The 15,420-nt window shown below is 42.6% G+C and overlaps 10 non-coding genes across 10 annotated transcripts; all 10 read left to right on the forward strand.

Moving 5' to 3' along the window:
- Nucleotides 1-707: 707 nt before the first annotated feature.
- On the forward strand, nucleotides 708-789 carry trnas-gcu (transfer RNA serine (anticodon GCU)). The gene has a single exon. It is a non-coding gene; the product is annotated as a tRNA-Ser (tRNA).
- Nucleotides 790-2,214: 1,425 nt separating this feature from the next.
- On the forward strand, nucleotides 2,215-2,296 carry trnas-gcu (transfer RNA serine (anticodon GCU)). Its single transcript has one exon. It is a non-coding gene; the product is annotated as a tRNA-Ser (tRNA).
- Nucleotides 2,297-3,721: 1,425 nt separating this feature from the next.
- trnas-gcu (transfer RNA serine (anticodon GCU)) lies at nucleotides 3,722-3,803 on the forward strand. Its single transcript has one exon. It is a non-coding gene; the product is annotated as a tRNA-Ser (tRNA).
- Nucleotides 3,804-5,228: 1,425 nt separating this feature from the next.
- On the forward strand, nucleotides 5,229-5,310 carry trnas-gcu (transfer RNA serine (anticodon GCU)). The gene has a single exon. It is a non-coding gene; the product is annotated as a tRNA-Ser (tRNA).
- Nucleotides 5,311-6,735: 1,425 nt separating this feature from the next.
- On the forward strand, nucleotides 6,736-6,817 carry trnas-gcu (transfer RNA serine (anticodon GCU)). The gene has a single exon. It is a non-coding gene; the product is annotated as a tRNA-Ser (tRNA).
- Nucleotides 6,818-8,242: 1,425 nt separating this feature from the next.
- Nucleotides 8,243-8,324, forward strand: trnas-gcu (transfer RNA serine (anticodon GCU)). The gene has a single exon. It is a non-coding gene; the product is annotated as a tRNA-Ser (tRNA).
- A 1,425-nt stretch (nucleotides 8,325-9,749) lies between these two features.
- On the forward strand, nucleotides 9,750-9,831 carry trnas-gcu (transfer RNA serine (anticodon GCU)). The gene has a single exon. It is a non-coding gene; the product is annotated as a tRNA-Ser (tRNA).
- Nucleotides 9,832-11,244: 1,413 nt separating this feature from the next.
- Nucleotides 11,245-11,326, forward strand: trnas-gcu (transfer RNA serine (anticodon GCU)). Its single transcript has one exon. It is a non-coding gene; the product is annotated as a tRNA-Ser (tRNA).
- A 1,425-nt stretch (nucleotides 11,327-12,751) lies between these two features.
- On the forward strand, nucleotides 12,752-12,833 carry trnas-gcu (transfer RNA serine (anticodon GCU)). The gene has a single exon. It is a non-coding gene; the product is annotated as a tRNA-Ser (tRNA).
- A 1,413-nt stretch (nucleotides 12,834-14,246) lies between these two features.
- On the forward strand, nucleotides 14,247-14,328 carry trnas-gcu (transfer RNA serine (anticodon GCU)). Its single transcript has one exon. It is a non-coding gene; the product is annotated as a tRNA-Ser (tRNA).
- Nucleotides 14,329-15,420: the final 1,092 nt, after the last annotated feature.

Consider the following 15,420-nt stretch of genomic DNA (forward strand, 5'->3'; position numbering starts at 1 on the left):
GAGAGGTAGTGGGATCGATGCCCACATTCTCCACTATTGAACCCTTTGTGAGTGACATCCATTGTCTTCTACCTCAAGATGAAACTTTCCGGTATCAAACCTTTGTGAATAGGCTTGCTTTGGTTTCTTGAAAACCTGTCACTTCTCTTTCCAGATCCTCTTTAAGTTTTAACTTAGTAGTGGGAGGCTACAGGTATTTCCACTCTCTGGCCCTTTGCATATCTTGCCATTTCTTGTAACCCTAATGACTCACACTATAGCGAAATGCTATACACACCTTGATTCAAGGAGCTCCACACAATACCATTTGGTGGGGGGTTAAACGACCTGCAAGTTTTACACACCAACTCTGAGTATAGGTGAAGATCCTAGAGAGATTTAAAACCTGAAACCTCCCACAACTCTTTTAGAACTAAAGAAGCCTCTTGAACGACCAGTGTTACATCTTCAAGAAACACAAGCAAGGCCAGTTGCCTATGTACGCAGGTACAATACCAGAAAACATAAGTTAGAGTCCTGTAGTCCCCTAAATTGTTCTCCAGTAAAGAAATGATCACCAACTGTGGTCTGCACGCATGGGTTAGAATCCTGTTTTTTCAGCAATAGTTTTCTTCTTCTTGTGTCCACAGCCACTTGTCACCATTGTAACAAGTCTCTTAAGAACAGGAAAAGTTTGAATTTCAGGAGATAAATTTACCTCCCAATAGGACGAGGTGGCCGAGTGGTCAAGGCGATGGACTGCTAATCCATTGTGCTCTGCACGCGTGGGTTCGAATCCCATCCTCGTCGCAGTGAAGTTTACAAGACACAAATTTCTACTCTAATTGACTGAATCAGCTTACTCTGCTGCTTCAGATCATTATCTCAAATGCTGTATTCTCGTCACGTGTACTGACAAAAACGCTGACCAGGACCATCAACCAGGTGCTCTGAATATCTTACCAACTTGAAATGACAGATTAGAAACATATTATTGGGGAAAATATGAGCATTTAGTTAGTGTCTAAGAACGGTGATACTCCCCCATGTGCTCTCAAATAAAATGTCCTTCCTACTTGGCGGTGGCTCTTTAACTCTGTGAACCATGCTGGAAGGATGGAACAGCATTTCTGTATAATATCAGTCCATGGCATAAAAACAAGGAAATCCATCTTGTTTTAGAAGGGGACTTTATCAAACTGAATTAAAAGACTTTCCCAACCAGACTAAAATCAAGATATAACAAATTTCCTGGAGAATGTGGGCATCGATCCCACTACTTCTCGCATGCTAAGCGAGCGCTCTACCATTTGAGCTAATTCCCCATCTGTAGATATCTCTGTAAATCACTTACTTGTCCAGTGTCCCCTGAGGGCCTGTGATGAGAGACTTCATTCATTTGTCTAGGCAATGTGATCCAGTCTAGGACAGAACAACATACATGCTGAACAGGTTGCCAGGATTTGCCACAGAAGCCATTCTTACACTGGGGAATTAGCTCAAATGGTAGAGCGCTCGCTTTGCATGTGAGAGGTAGTGGGATCGATGCCCACATTCTCCACTATTGAACCCTTTGTGAGTGACATCCATTGTCTTCTACCTCAAGATGAAACTTTTCGGTATCAAACCTATGTGCATAGGCTTGCTTTGGTTTCTTGAAAACCTGTCACTTCTCTTTCCAGATCCTCTTTAAGTTTTAACTTAGTAGTGGGAGGCTACAGGTATTTCAACTCTCTGGCCCATTGCATATCTTGCCATTTCTTGTAACCCTAATGACTCGCACTATAGCGAAATGCTATACACACCTTGATTCAAGGAGCTCCACACAATACCATTTGGTGGGGGGTTAAACGACCTGCAAGTTTTACACACCAACTCTGAGTATAGGTGAAGATCCTAGAGAGATTTAAAACCTGAAACCTCCCACAACTCTTTTAGAACTAAAGAAGCCTCTTGAACGACCAGTGTTACATCTTCAAGAAACACAAGCAAGGCCAGTTGCCTATGTACGCAGGTACAATACCAGAAAACATAAGTTAGAGTCCTGTAGTCCCCTAAATTGTTCTCCAGTAAAGAAATGATCACCAACTGTGGTCTGCACGCATGGGTTAGAATCCTGTTTTTTCAGCAATAGTTTTCTTCTTCTTGTGTCCACAGCCACTTGTCACCAGTGTAACAAGTCTCTTAAGAACAGGAAAAGTTTGAATTTCAGGAGATAAATTCACCTCCGAATAGGACGAGGTGGCCGAGTGGTCAAGGCGATGGACTGCTAATCCATTGTGCTCTGCACGCGTGGGTTCGAATCCCATCCTCGTCGCAGTGAAGTTTACAAGACACAAATTTCTACTCTAATTGACTGAATCGGCTTACTCTGCTGCTTCAGATTATTATCTCAAATGCTGTATTCTCGTCACGTGTACTGACAAAAACGCTGACCAGGACCATCAACCAGGTGCTCTGAATATCTTACCAACTTGAAATGACAGATTAGAAACATATTATTGGGGAAAATATGAGCTTTTAGTTAGTGTCTAAGAACGGTGATACTCCCCCATGTGCTCTCAAATAAAATGTCCTTCCTACTTGGCGGTGGCTCTTTAACTCTGTGAACCATGCTGGAAGGATGGAACAGCATTTCTGTATAATATCAGTCCATGGCATAAAAACAAGGAAATCCATCTTGTTTTAGAAGGGGACTTTATCAAACTGAATTAAAAGACTTTCCCAACCAGACTAAAATCAAGATATAACAAATTTCCTGGAGAATGTGGGCATCGATCCCACTACTTCTCGCATGCTAAGCGAGCGCTCTACCATTTGAGCTAATTCCCCATCTGTAGATATCTCTGTAAATCACTTACTTGTCCAGTGTCCCCTGAGGGCCTGTGATGAGAGACTTCATTCATTTGTCTAGGCAATGTGATCCAGTCTAGGACAGAACAACATACATGCTGAACAGGTTGCCAGGATTTGCCACAGAAGCCATTCTTACACTGGGGAATTAGCTCAAATGGTAGAGCGCTCGCTTTGCATGTGAGAGGTAGTGGGATCGATGCCCACATTCTCCACTATTGAACCCTTTGTGAGTGACATCCATTGTCTTCTACCTCAAGATGAAACTTTTCGGTATCAAACCTATGTGCATAGGCTTGCTTTGGTTTCTTGAAAACCTGTCACTTCTCTTTCCAGATCCTCTTTAAGTTTTAACTTAGTAGTGGGAGGCTACAGGTATTTCAACTCTCTGGCCCATTGCATATCTTGCCATTTCTTGTAACCCTAATGACTCGCACTATAGCGAAATGCTATACACACCTTGATTCAAGGAGCTCCACACAATACCATTTGGTGGGGGGTTAAACGACCTGCAAGTTTTACACACCAACTCTGAGTATAGGTGAAGATCCTAGAGAGATTTAAAACCTGAAACCTCCCACAACTCTTTTAGAACTAAAGAAGCCTCTTGAACGACCAGTGTTACATCTTCAAGAAACACAAGCAAGGCCAGTTGCCTATGTACGCAGGTACAATACCAGAAAACATAAGTTAGAGTCCTGTAGTCCCCTAAATTGTTCTCCAGTAAAGAAATGATCACCAACTGTGGTCTGCACGCATGGGTTAGAATCCTGTTTTTTCAGCAATAGTTTTCTTCTTCTTGTGTCCACAGCCACTTGTCACCATTGTAACAAGTCTCTTAAGAACAGGAAAAGTTTGAATTTCAGGAGATAAATTTACCTCCCAATAGGACGAGGTGGCCGAGTGGTCAAGGCGATGGACTGCTAATCCATTGTGCTCTGCACGCGTGGGTTCGAATCCCATCCTCGTCGCAGTGAAGTTTACAAGACACAAATTTCTACTCTAATTGACTGAATCAGCTTACTCTGCTGCTTCAGATCATTATCTCAAATGCTGTATTCTCGTCACGTGTACTGACAAAAACGCTGACCAGGACCATCAACCAGGTGCTCTGAATATCTTACCAACTTGAAATGACAGATTAGAAACATATTATTGGGGAAAATATGAGCTTTTAGTTAGTGTCTAAGAACGGTGATACTCCCCCATGTGCTCTCAAATAAAATGTCCTTCCTACTTGGCGGTGGCTCTTTAACTCTGTGAACCATGCTGGAAGGATGGAACAGCATTTCTGTATAATATCAGTCCATGGCATAAAAACAAGGAAATCCATCTTGTTTTAGAAGGGGACTTTATCAAACTGAATTAAAAGACTTTCCCAACCAGACTAAAATCAAGATATAACAAATTTCCTGGAGAATGTGGGCATCGATCCCACTACTTCTCGCATGCTAAGCGAGCGCTCTACCATTTGAGCTAATTCCCCATCTGTAGATATCTCTGTAAATCACTTACTTGTCCAGTGTCCCCTGAGGGCCTGTGATGAGAGACTTCATTCATTTGTCTAGGCAATGTGATCCAGTCTAGGACAGAACAACATACATGCTGAACAGGTTGCCAGGATTTGCCACAGAAGCCATTCTTACACTGGGGAATTAGCTCAAATGGTAGAGCGCTCGCTTTGCATGTGAGAGGTAGTGGGATCGATGCCCACATTCTCCACTATTGAACCCTTTGTGAGTGACATCCATTGTCTTCTACCTCAAGATGAAACTTTTCGGTATCAAACCTATGTGCATAGGCTTGCTTTGGTTTCTTGAAAACCTGTCACTTCTCTTTCCAGATCCTCTTTAAGTTTTAACTTAGTAGTGGGAGGCTACAGGTATTTCAACTCTCTGGCCCATTGCATATCTTGCCATTTCTTGTAACCCTAATGACTCGCACTATAGCGAAATGCTATACACACCTTGATTCAAGGAGCTCCACACAATACCATTTGGTGGGGGGTTAAACGACCTGCAAGTTTTACACACCAACTCTGAGTATAGGTGAAGATCCTAGAGAGATTTAAAACCTGAAACCTCCCACAACTCTTTTAGAACTAAAGAAGCCTCTTGAACGACCAGTGTTACATCTTCAAGAAACACAAGCAAGGCCAGTTGCCTATGTACGCAGGTACAATACCAGAAAACATAAGTTAGAGTCCTGTAGTCCCCTAAATTGTTCTCCAGTAAAGAAATGATCACCAACTGTGGTCTGCACGCATGGGTTAGAATCCTGTTTTTTCAGCAATAGTTTTCTTCTTCTTGTGTCCACAGCCACTTGTCACCATTGTAACAAGTCTCTTAAGAACAGGAAAAGTTTGAATTTCAGGAGATAAATTTACCTCCCAATAGGACGAGGTGGCCGAGTGGTCAAGGCGATGGACTGCTAATCCATTGTGCTCTGCACGCGTGGGTTCGAATCCCATCCTCGTCGCAGTGAAGTTTACAAGACACAAATTTCTACTCTAATTGACTGAATCAGCTTACTCTGCTGCTTCAGATCATTATCTCAAATGCTGTATTCTCGTCACGTGTACTGACAAAAACGCTGACCAGGACCATCAACCAGGTGCTCTGAATATCTTACCAACTTGAAATGACAGATTAGAAACATATTATTGGGGAAAATATGAGCTTTTAGTTAGTGTCTAAGAACGGTGATACTCCCCCATGTGCTCTCAAATAAAATGTCCTTCCTACTTGGCGGTGGCTCTTTAACTCTGTGAACCATGCTGGAAGGATGGAACAGCATTTCTGTATAATATCAGTCCATGGCATAAAAACAAGGAAATCCATCTTGTTTTAGAAGGGGACTTTATCAAACTGAATTAAAAGACTTTCCCAACCAGACTAAAATCAAGATATAACAAATTTCCTGGAGAATGTGGGCATCGATCCCACTACTTCTCGCATGCTAAGCGAGCGCTCTACCATTTGAGCTAATTCCCCATCTGTAGATATCTCTGTAAATCACTTACTTGTCCAGTGTCCCCTGAGGGCCTGTGATGAGAGACTTCATTCATTTGTCTAGGCAATGTGATCCAGTCTAGGACAGAACAACATACATGCTGAACAGGTTGCCAGGATTTGCCACAGAAGCCATTCTTACACTGGGGAATTAGCTCAAATGGTAGAGCGCTCGCTTTGCATGTGAGAGGTAGTGGGATCGATGCCCACATTCTCCACTATTGAACCCTTTGTGAGTGACATCCATTGTCTTCTACCTCAAGATGAAACTTTTCGGTATCAAACCTATGTGCATAGGCTTGCTTTGGTTTCTTGAAAACCTGTCACTTCTCTTTCCAGATCCTCTTTAAGTTTTAACTTAGTAGTGGGAGGCTACAGGTATTTCAACTCTCTGGCCCATTGCATATCTTGCCATTTCTTGTAACCCTAATGACTCGCACTATAGCGAAATGCTATACACACCTTGATTCAAGGAGCTCCACACAATACCATTTGGTGGGGGGTTAAACGACCTGCAAGTTTTACACACCAACTCTGAGTATAGGTGAAGATCCTAGAGAGATTTAAAACCTGAAACCTCCCACAACTCTTTTAGAACTAAAGAAGCCTCTTGAACGACCAGTGTTACATCTTCAAGAAACACAAGCAAGGCCAGTTGCCTATGTACGCAGGTACAATACCAGAAAACATAAGTTAGAGTCCTGTAGTCCCCTAAATTGTTCTCCAGTAAAGAAATGATCACCAACTGTGGTCTGCACGCATGGGTTAGAATCCTGTTTTTTCAGCAATAGTTTTCTTCTTCTTGTGTCCACAGCCACTTGTCACCAGTGTAACAAGTCTCTTAAGAACAGGAAAAGTTTGAATTTCAGGAGATAAATTCACCTCCGAATAGGACGAGGTGGCCGAGTGGTCAAGGCGATGGACTGCTAATCCATTGTGCTCTGCACGCGTGGGTTCGAATCCCATCCTCGTCGCAGTGAAGTTTACAAGACACAAATTTCTACTCTAATTGACTGAATCGGCTTACTCTGCTGCTTCAGATTATTATCTCAAATGCTGTATTCTCGTCACGTGTACTGACAAAAACGCTGACCAGGACCATCAACCAGGTGCTCTGAATATCTTACCAACTTGAAATGACAGATTAGAAACATATTATTGGGGAAAATATGAGCTTTTAGTTAGTGTCTAAGAACGGTGATACTCCCCCATGTGCTCTCAAATAAAATGTCCTTCCTACTTGGCGGTGGCTCTTTAACTCTGTGAACCATGCTGGAAGGATGGAACAGCATTTCTGTATAATATCAGTCCATGGCATAAAAACAAGGAAATCCATCTTGTTTTAGAAGGGGACTTTATCAAACTGAATTAAAAGACTTTCCCAACCAGACTAAAATCAAGATATAACAAATTTCCTGGAGAATGTGGGCATCGATCCCACTACTTCTCGCATGCTAAGCGAGCGCTCTACCATTTGAGCTAATTCCCCATCTGTAGATATCTCTGTAAATCACTTACTTGTCCAGTGTCCCCTGAGGGCCTGTGATGAGAGACTTCATTCATTTGTCTAGGCAATGTGATCCAGTCTAGGACAGAACAACATACATGCTGAACAGGTTGCCAGGATTTGCCACAGAAGCCATTCTTACACTGGGGAATTAGCTCAAATGGTAGAGCGCTCGCTTTGCATGTGAGAGGTAGTGGGATCGATGCCCACATTCTCCACTATTGAACCCTTTGTGAGTGACATCCATTGTCTTCTACCTCAAGATGAAACTTTTCGGTATCAAACCTATGTGCATAGGCTTGCTTTGGTTTCTTGAAAACCTGTCACTTCTCTTTCCAGATCCTCTTTAAGTTTTAACTTAGTAGTGGGAGGCTACAGGTATTTCAACTCTCTGGCCCATTGCATATCTTGCCATTTCTTGTAACCCTAATGACTCGCACTATAGCGAAATGCTATACACACCTTGATTCAAGGAGCTCCACACAATACCATTTGGTGGGGGGTTAAACGACCTGCAAGTTTTACACACCAACTCTGAGTATAGGTGAAGATCCTAGAGAGATTTAAAACCTGAAACCTCCCACAACTCTTTTAGAACTAAAGAAGCCTCTTGAACGACCAGTGTTACATCTTCAAGAAACACAAGCAAGGCCAGTTGCCTATGTACGCAGGTACAATACCAGAAAACATAAGTTAGAGTCCTGTAGTCCCCTAAATTGTTCTCCAGTAAAGAAATGATCACCAACTGTGGTCTGCACGCATGGGTTAGAATCCTGTTTTTTCAGCAATAGTTTTCTTCTTCTTGTGTCCACAGCCACTTGTCACCATTGTAACAAGTCTCTTAAGAACAGGAAAAGTTTGAATTTCAGGAGATAAATTTACCTCCCAATAGGACGAGGTGGCCGAGTGGTCAAGGCGATGGACTGCTAATCCATTGTGCTCTGCACGCGTGGGTTCGAATCCCATCCTCGTCGCAGTGAAGTTTACAAGACACAAATTTCTACTCTAATTGACTGAATCAGCTTACTCTGCTGCTTCAGATCATTATCTCAAATGCTGTATTCTCGTCACGTGTACTGACAAAAACGCTGACCAGGACCATCAACCAGGTGCTCTGAATATCTTACCAACTTGAAATGACAGATTAGAAACATATTATTGGGGAAAATATGAGCTTTTAGTTAGTGTCTAAGAACGGTGATACTCCCCCATGTGCTCTCAAATAAAATGTCCTTCCTACTTGGCGGTGGCTCTTTAACTCTGTGAACCATGCTGGAAGGATGGAACAGCATTTCTGTATAATATCAGTCCATGGCATAAAAACAAGGAAATCCATCTTGTTTTAGAAGGGGACTTTATCAAACTGAATTAAAAGACTTTCCCAACCAGACTAAAATCAAGATATAACAAATTTCCTGGAGAATGTGGGCATCGATCCCACTACTTCTCGCATGCTAAGCGAGCGCTCTACCATTTGAGCTAATTCCCCATCTGTAGATATCTCTGTAAATCACTTACTTGTCCAGTGTCCCCTGAGGGCCTGTGATGAGAGACTTCATTCATTTGTCTAGGCAATGTGATCCAGTCTAGGACAGAACAACATACATGCTGAACAGGTTGCCAGGATTTGCCACAGAAGCCATTCTTACACTGGGGAATTAGCTCAAATGGTAGAGCGCTCGCTTTGCATGTGAGAGGTAGTGGGATCGATGCCCACATTCTCCACTATTGAACCCTTTGTGAGTGACATCCATTGTCTTCTACCTCAAGATGAAACTTTTCGGTATCAAACCTATGTGCATAGGCTTGCTTTGGTTTCTTGAAAACCTGTCACTTCTCTTTCCAGATCCTCTTTAAGTTTTAACTTAGTAGTGGGAGGCTACAGGTATTTCAACTCTCTGGCCCATTGCATATCTTGCCATTTCTTGTAACCCTAATGACTCGCACTATAGCGAAATGCTATACACACCTTGATTCAAGGAGCTCCACACAATACCATTTGGTGGGGGGTTAAACGACCTGCAAGTTTTACACACCAACTCTGAGTATAGGTGAAGATCCTAGAGAGATTTAAAACCTGAAACCTCCCACAACTCTTTTAGAACTAAAGAAGCCTCTTGAACGACCAGTGTTACATCTTCAAGAAACACAAGCAAGGCCAGTTGCCTATGTACGCAGGTACAATACCAGAAAACATAAGTTAGAGTCCTGTAGTCCCCTAAATTGTTCTCCAGTAAAGAAATGATCACCAACTGTGGTCTGCACGCATGGGTTAGAATCCTGTTTTTTCAGCAATAGTTTTCTTCTTCTTGTGTCCACAGCCACTTGTCACCATTGTAACAAGTCTCTTAAGAACAGGAAAAGTTTGAATTTCAGGAGATAAATTTACCTCCCAATAGGACGAGGTGGCCGAGTGGTCAAGGCGATGGACTGCTAATCCATTGTGCTCTGCACGCGTGGGTTCGAATCCCATCCTCGTCGCAGTGAAGTTTACAAGACACAAATTTCTACTCTAATTGACTGAATCAGCTTACTCTGCTGCTTCAGATCATTATCTCAAATGCTGTATTCTCGTCACGTGTACTGACAAAAACGCTGACCAGGACCATCAACCAGGTGCTCTGAATATCTTACCAACTTGAAATGACAGATTAGAAACATATTATTGGGGAAAATATGAGCATTTAGTTAGTGTCTAAGAACGGTGATACTCCCCCATGTGCTCTCAAGAAAAATGTCCTTCCTACTTGGCGGTGGCTCTTTAACTCTGTGAACCATGCTGGAAGGATGGAACAGCATTTCTGTATAATATCAGTCCATGGCATAAAAACAAGGAAATCCATCTTGTTTTAGAAGGGGACTTTATCAAACTGAATTAAAAGACTTTCCCAACCAGACTAAAATCAAGATATAACAAATTTCCTGGAGAATGTGGGCATCGATCCCACTACTTCTCGCATGCTAAGCGAGCGCTCTACCATTTGAGCTAATTCCCCAGCTGTAAATCACTTACTTGTCCAGTGTCCCCTGAGGGCCTGTGATGAGAGACTTCATTCATTTGTCTAGGCAATGTGATCCAGTCTAGGACAGAACAACATACATGCTGAACAGGTTGCCAGGATTTGCCACAGAAGCCATTCTTACACAGGGGGATTAGCTCAAATGGTAGAGCGCTCGCTTTGCATGTGAGAGGTAGTGGGATCGATGCCCACATTCTCCACTATTGAACCCTTTGTGAGTGACATCCATTGTCTTCTACCTCAAGATGAAACTTTTCGGTATCAAACCTTTGTGCATAGGCTTGCTTTGGTTTCTTGAAAACCTGTCACTTCTCTTTCCAGATCCTCTTTAAGTTTTAACTTAGTAGTGGGAGGCTACAGGTATTTCCACTCTCTGGCCCTTTGCATATCTTGCCATTTCTTGTAACCCTAATGACTCACACCATAGCGAAATGCTATACACACCTTGATTCAAGGAGCTCCACACAATACCATTTGGTGGGGGGTTAAACGACCTGCAAGTTTTACACACCAACTCTGAGTATAGGTGAAGATCCTAGAGAGATTTAAAACCTGAAACCTCCCACAACTCTTTTAGAACTAAAGAAGCCTCTTGAACGACCAGTGTTACATCTTCAAGAAACACAAGCAAGGCCAGTTGCCTATGTACGCAGGTACAATACCAGAAAACATAAGTTAGAGTCCTGTAGTCCCCTAAATTGTTCTCCAGTAAAGAAATGATCACCAACTGTGGTCTGCACGCATGGGTTAGAATCCTGTTTTTTCAGCAATAGTTTTCTTCTTCTTGTGTCCACAGCCACTTGTCACCAGTGTAACAAGTCTCTTAAGAACAGGAAAAGTTTGAATTTCAGGAGATAAATTCACCTCCGAATAGGACGAGGTGGCCGAGTGGTCAAGGCGATGGACTGCTAATCCATTGTGCTCTGCACGCGTGGGTTCGAATCCCATCCTCGTCGCAGTGAAGTTTACAAGACACAAATTTCTACTCTAATTGACTGAATCAGCTTACTCTGCTGCTTCAGATCATTATCTCAAATGCTGTATTCTCGTCACGTGTACTGACAAAAACGCTGACCAGGACCATCAACCAGGTGCTCTGAATATCTTACCAACTTGAAATGACAGATTAGAAACATATTATTGGGGAAAATATGAGCTTTTAGTTAGTGTCTAAGAACGGTGATACTCCCCCATGTGCTCTCAAATAAAATGTCCTTCCTACTTGGCGGTGGCTCTTTAACTCTGTGAACCATGCTGGAAGGATGGAACAGCATTTCTGTATAATATCAGTCCATGGCATAAAAACAAGGAAATCCATCTTGTTTTAGAAGGGGACTTTATCAAACTGAATTAAAAGACTTTCCCAACCAGACTAAAATCAAGATATAACAAATTTCCTGGAGAATGTGGGCATCGATCCCACTACTTCTCGCATGCTAAGCGAGCGCTCTACCATTTGAGCTAATTCCCCATCTGTAGATATCTCTGTAAATCACTTACTTGTCCAGTGTCCCCTGAGGGCCTGTGATGAGAGACTTCATTCATTTGTCTAGGCAATGTGATCCAGTCTAGGACAGAACAACATACATGCTGAACAGGTTGCCAGGATTTGCCACAGAAGCCATTCTTACACTGGGGAATTAGCTCAAATGGTAGAGCGCTCGCTTTGCATGTGAGAGGTAGTGGGATCGATGCCCACATTCTCCACTATTGAACCCTTTGTGAGTGACATCCATTGTCTTCTACCTCAAGATGAAACTTTTCGGTATCAAACCTATGTGCATAGGCTTGCTTTGGTTTCTTGAAAACCTGTCACTTCTCTTTCCAGATCCTCTTTAAGTTTTAACTTAGTAGTGGGAGGCTACAGGTATTTCAACTCTCTGGCCCATTGCATATCTTGCCATTTCTTGTAACCCTAATGACTCGCACTATAGCGAAATGCTATACACACCTTGATTCAAGGAGCTCCACACAATACCATTTGGTGGGGGGTTAAACGACCTGCAAGTTTTACACACCAACTCTGAGTATAGGTGAAGATCCTAGAGAGATTTAAAACCTGAAACCTCCCACAACTCTTTTAGAACTAAAGAAGCCTCTTGAACGACCAGTGTTACATCTTCAAGAAACACAAGCAAGGCCAGTTGCCTATGTACGCAGGTACAATACCAGAAAACATAAGTTAGAGTCCTGTAGTCCCCTAAATTGTTCTCCAGTAAAGAAATGATCACCAACTGTGGTCTGCACGCATGGGTTAGAATCCTGTTTTTTCAGCAATAGTTTTCTTCTTCTTGTGTCCACAGCCACTTGTCACCATTGTAACAAGTCTCTTAAGAACAGGAAAAGTTTGAATTTCAGGAGATAAATTTACCTCCCAATAGGACGAGGTGGCCGAGTGGTCAAGGCGATGGACTGCTAATCCATTGTGCTCTGCACGCGTGGGTTCGAATCCCATCCTCGTCGCAGTGAAGTTTACAAGACACAAATTTCTACTCTAATTGACTGAATCAGCTTACTCTGCTGCTTCAGATCATTATCTCAAATGCTGTATTCTCGTCACGTGTACTGACAAAAACGCTGACCAGGACCATCAACCAGGTGCTCTGAATATCTTACCAACTTGAAATGACAGATTAGAAACATATTATTGGGGAAAATATGAGCATTTAGTTAGTGTCTAAGAACGGTGATACTCCCCCATGTGCTCTCAAGAAAAATGTCCTTCCTACTTGGCGGTGGCTCTTTAACTCTGTGAACCATGCTGGAAGGATGGAACAGCATTTCTGTATAATATCAGTCCATGGCATAAAAACAAGGAAATCCATCTTGTTTTAGAAGGGGACTTTATCAAACTGAATTAAAAGACTTTCCCAACCAGACTAAAATCAAGATATAACAAATTTCCTGGAGAATGTGGGCATCGATCCCACTACTTCTCGCATGCTAAGCGAGCGCTCTACCATTTGAGCTAATTCCCCAGCTGTAAATCACTTACTTGTCCAGTGTCCCCTGAGGGCCTGTGATGAGAGACTTCATTCATTTGTCTAGGCAATGTGATCCAGTCTAGGACAGAACAACATACATGCTGAACAGGTTGCCAGGATTTGCCACAGAAGCCATTCTTACACAGGGGGATTAGCTCAAATGGTAGAGCGCTCGCTTTGCATGTGAGAGGTAGTGGGATCGATGCCCACATTCTCCACTATTGAACCCTTTGTGAGTGACATCCATTGTCTTCTACCTCAAGATGAAACTTTTCGGTATCAAACCTTTGTGCATAGGCTTGCTTTGGTTTCTTGAAAACCTGTCACTTCTCTTTCCAGATCCTCTTTAAGTTTTAACTTAGTAGTGGGAGGCTACAGGTATTTCCACTCTCTGGCCCTTTGCATATCTTGCCATTTCTTGTAACCCTAATGACTCACACCATAGCGAAATGCTATACACACCTTGATTCAAGGAGCTCCACACAATACCATTTGGTGGGGGGTTAAACGACCTGCAAGTTTTACACACCAACTCTGAGTATAGGTGAAGATCCTAGAGAGATTTAAAACCTGAAACCTCCCACAACTCTTTTAGAACTAAAGAAGCCTCTTGAACGACCAGTGTTACATCTTCAAGAAACACAAGCAAGGCCAGTTGCCTATGTACGCAGGTACAATACCAGAAAACATAAGTTAGAGTCCTGTAGTCCCCTAAATTGTTCTCCAGTAAAGAAATGATCACCAACTGTGGTCTGCACGCATGGGTTAGAATCCTGTTTTTTCAGCAATAGTTTTCTTCTTCTTGTGTCCACAGCCACTTGTCACCATTGTAACAAGTCTCTTAAGAACAGGAAAAGTTTGAATTTCAGGAGATAAATTTAACTCCCAATAGGACGAGGTGGCCGAGTGGTCAAGGCGATGGACTGCTAATCCATTGTGCTCTGCACGCGTGGGTTCGAATCCCATCCTCGTCGCAGTGAAGTTTACAAGACACAAATTTCTACTCTAATTGACTGAATCAGCTTACTCTGCTGCTTCAGATCATTATCTCAAATGCTGTATTCTCGTCACGTGTACTGACAAAAACGCTGACCAGGACCATCAACCAGGTGCTCTGAATATCTTACCAACTTGAAATGACAGATTAGAAACATATTATTGGGGAAAATATGAGCATTTAGTTAGTGTCTAAGAACGGTGATACTCCCCCATGTGCTCTCAAGAAAAATGTCCTTCCTACTTGGCGGTGGCTCTTTAACTCTGTGAACCATGCTGGAAGGATGGAACAGCATTTCTGTATAATATCAGTCCATGGCATAAAAACAAGGAAATCCATCTTGTTTTAGAAGGGGACTTTATCAAACTGAATTAAAAGACTTTCCCAACCAGACTAAAATCAAGATATAACAAATTTCCTGGAGAATGTGGGCATCGATCCCACTACTTCTCGCATGCTAAGCGAGCGCTCTACCATTTGAGCTAATTCCCCAGCTGTAAATCACTTACTTGTCCAGTGTCCCCTGAGGGCCTGTGATGAGAGACTTCATTCATTTGTCTAGGCAATGTGATCCAGTCTAGGACAGAACAACATACATGCTGAACAGGTTGCCAGGATTTGCCACAGAAGCCATTCTTACACAGGGGGATTAGCTCAAATGGTAGAGCGCTCGCTTTGCATGTGAGAGGTAGTGGGATCGATGCCCACATTCTCCACTATTGAACCCTTTGTGAGTGACATCCATTGTCTTCTACCTCAAGATGAAACTTTTCGGTATCAAACCTTTGTGCATAGGCTTGCTTTGGTTTCTTGAAAACCTGTCACTTCTCTTTCCAGATCCTCTTTAAGTTTTAACTTAGTAGTGGGAGGCTACAGGTATTTCCACTCTCTGGCCCTTTGCATATCTTGCCATTTCTTGTAACCCTAATGACTCACACCATAGCGAAATGCTATACACACCTTGATTCAAGGAGCTCCACACAATACCATTTGGTGGGGGGTTAAACGACCTGCAAGTTTTACACACCAACTCTGAGTATAGGTGAAGATCCTAGAGAGATTTAAAACC

Source organism: Pleuronectes platessa, chromosome 16 (assembly GCF_947347685.1).
Source record: "Pleuronectes platessa chromosome 16, fPlePla1.1, whole genome shotgun sequence".
Classification (NCBI taxonomy): domain Eukaryota; kingdom Metazoa; phylum Chordata; class Actinopteri; order Pleuronectiformes; family Pleuronectidae; genus Pleuronectes; species Pleuronectes platessa.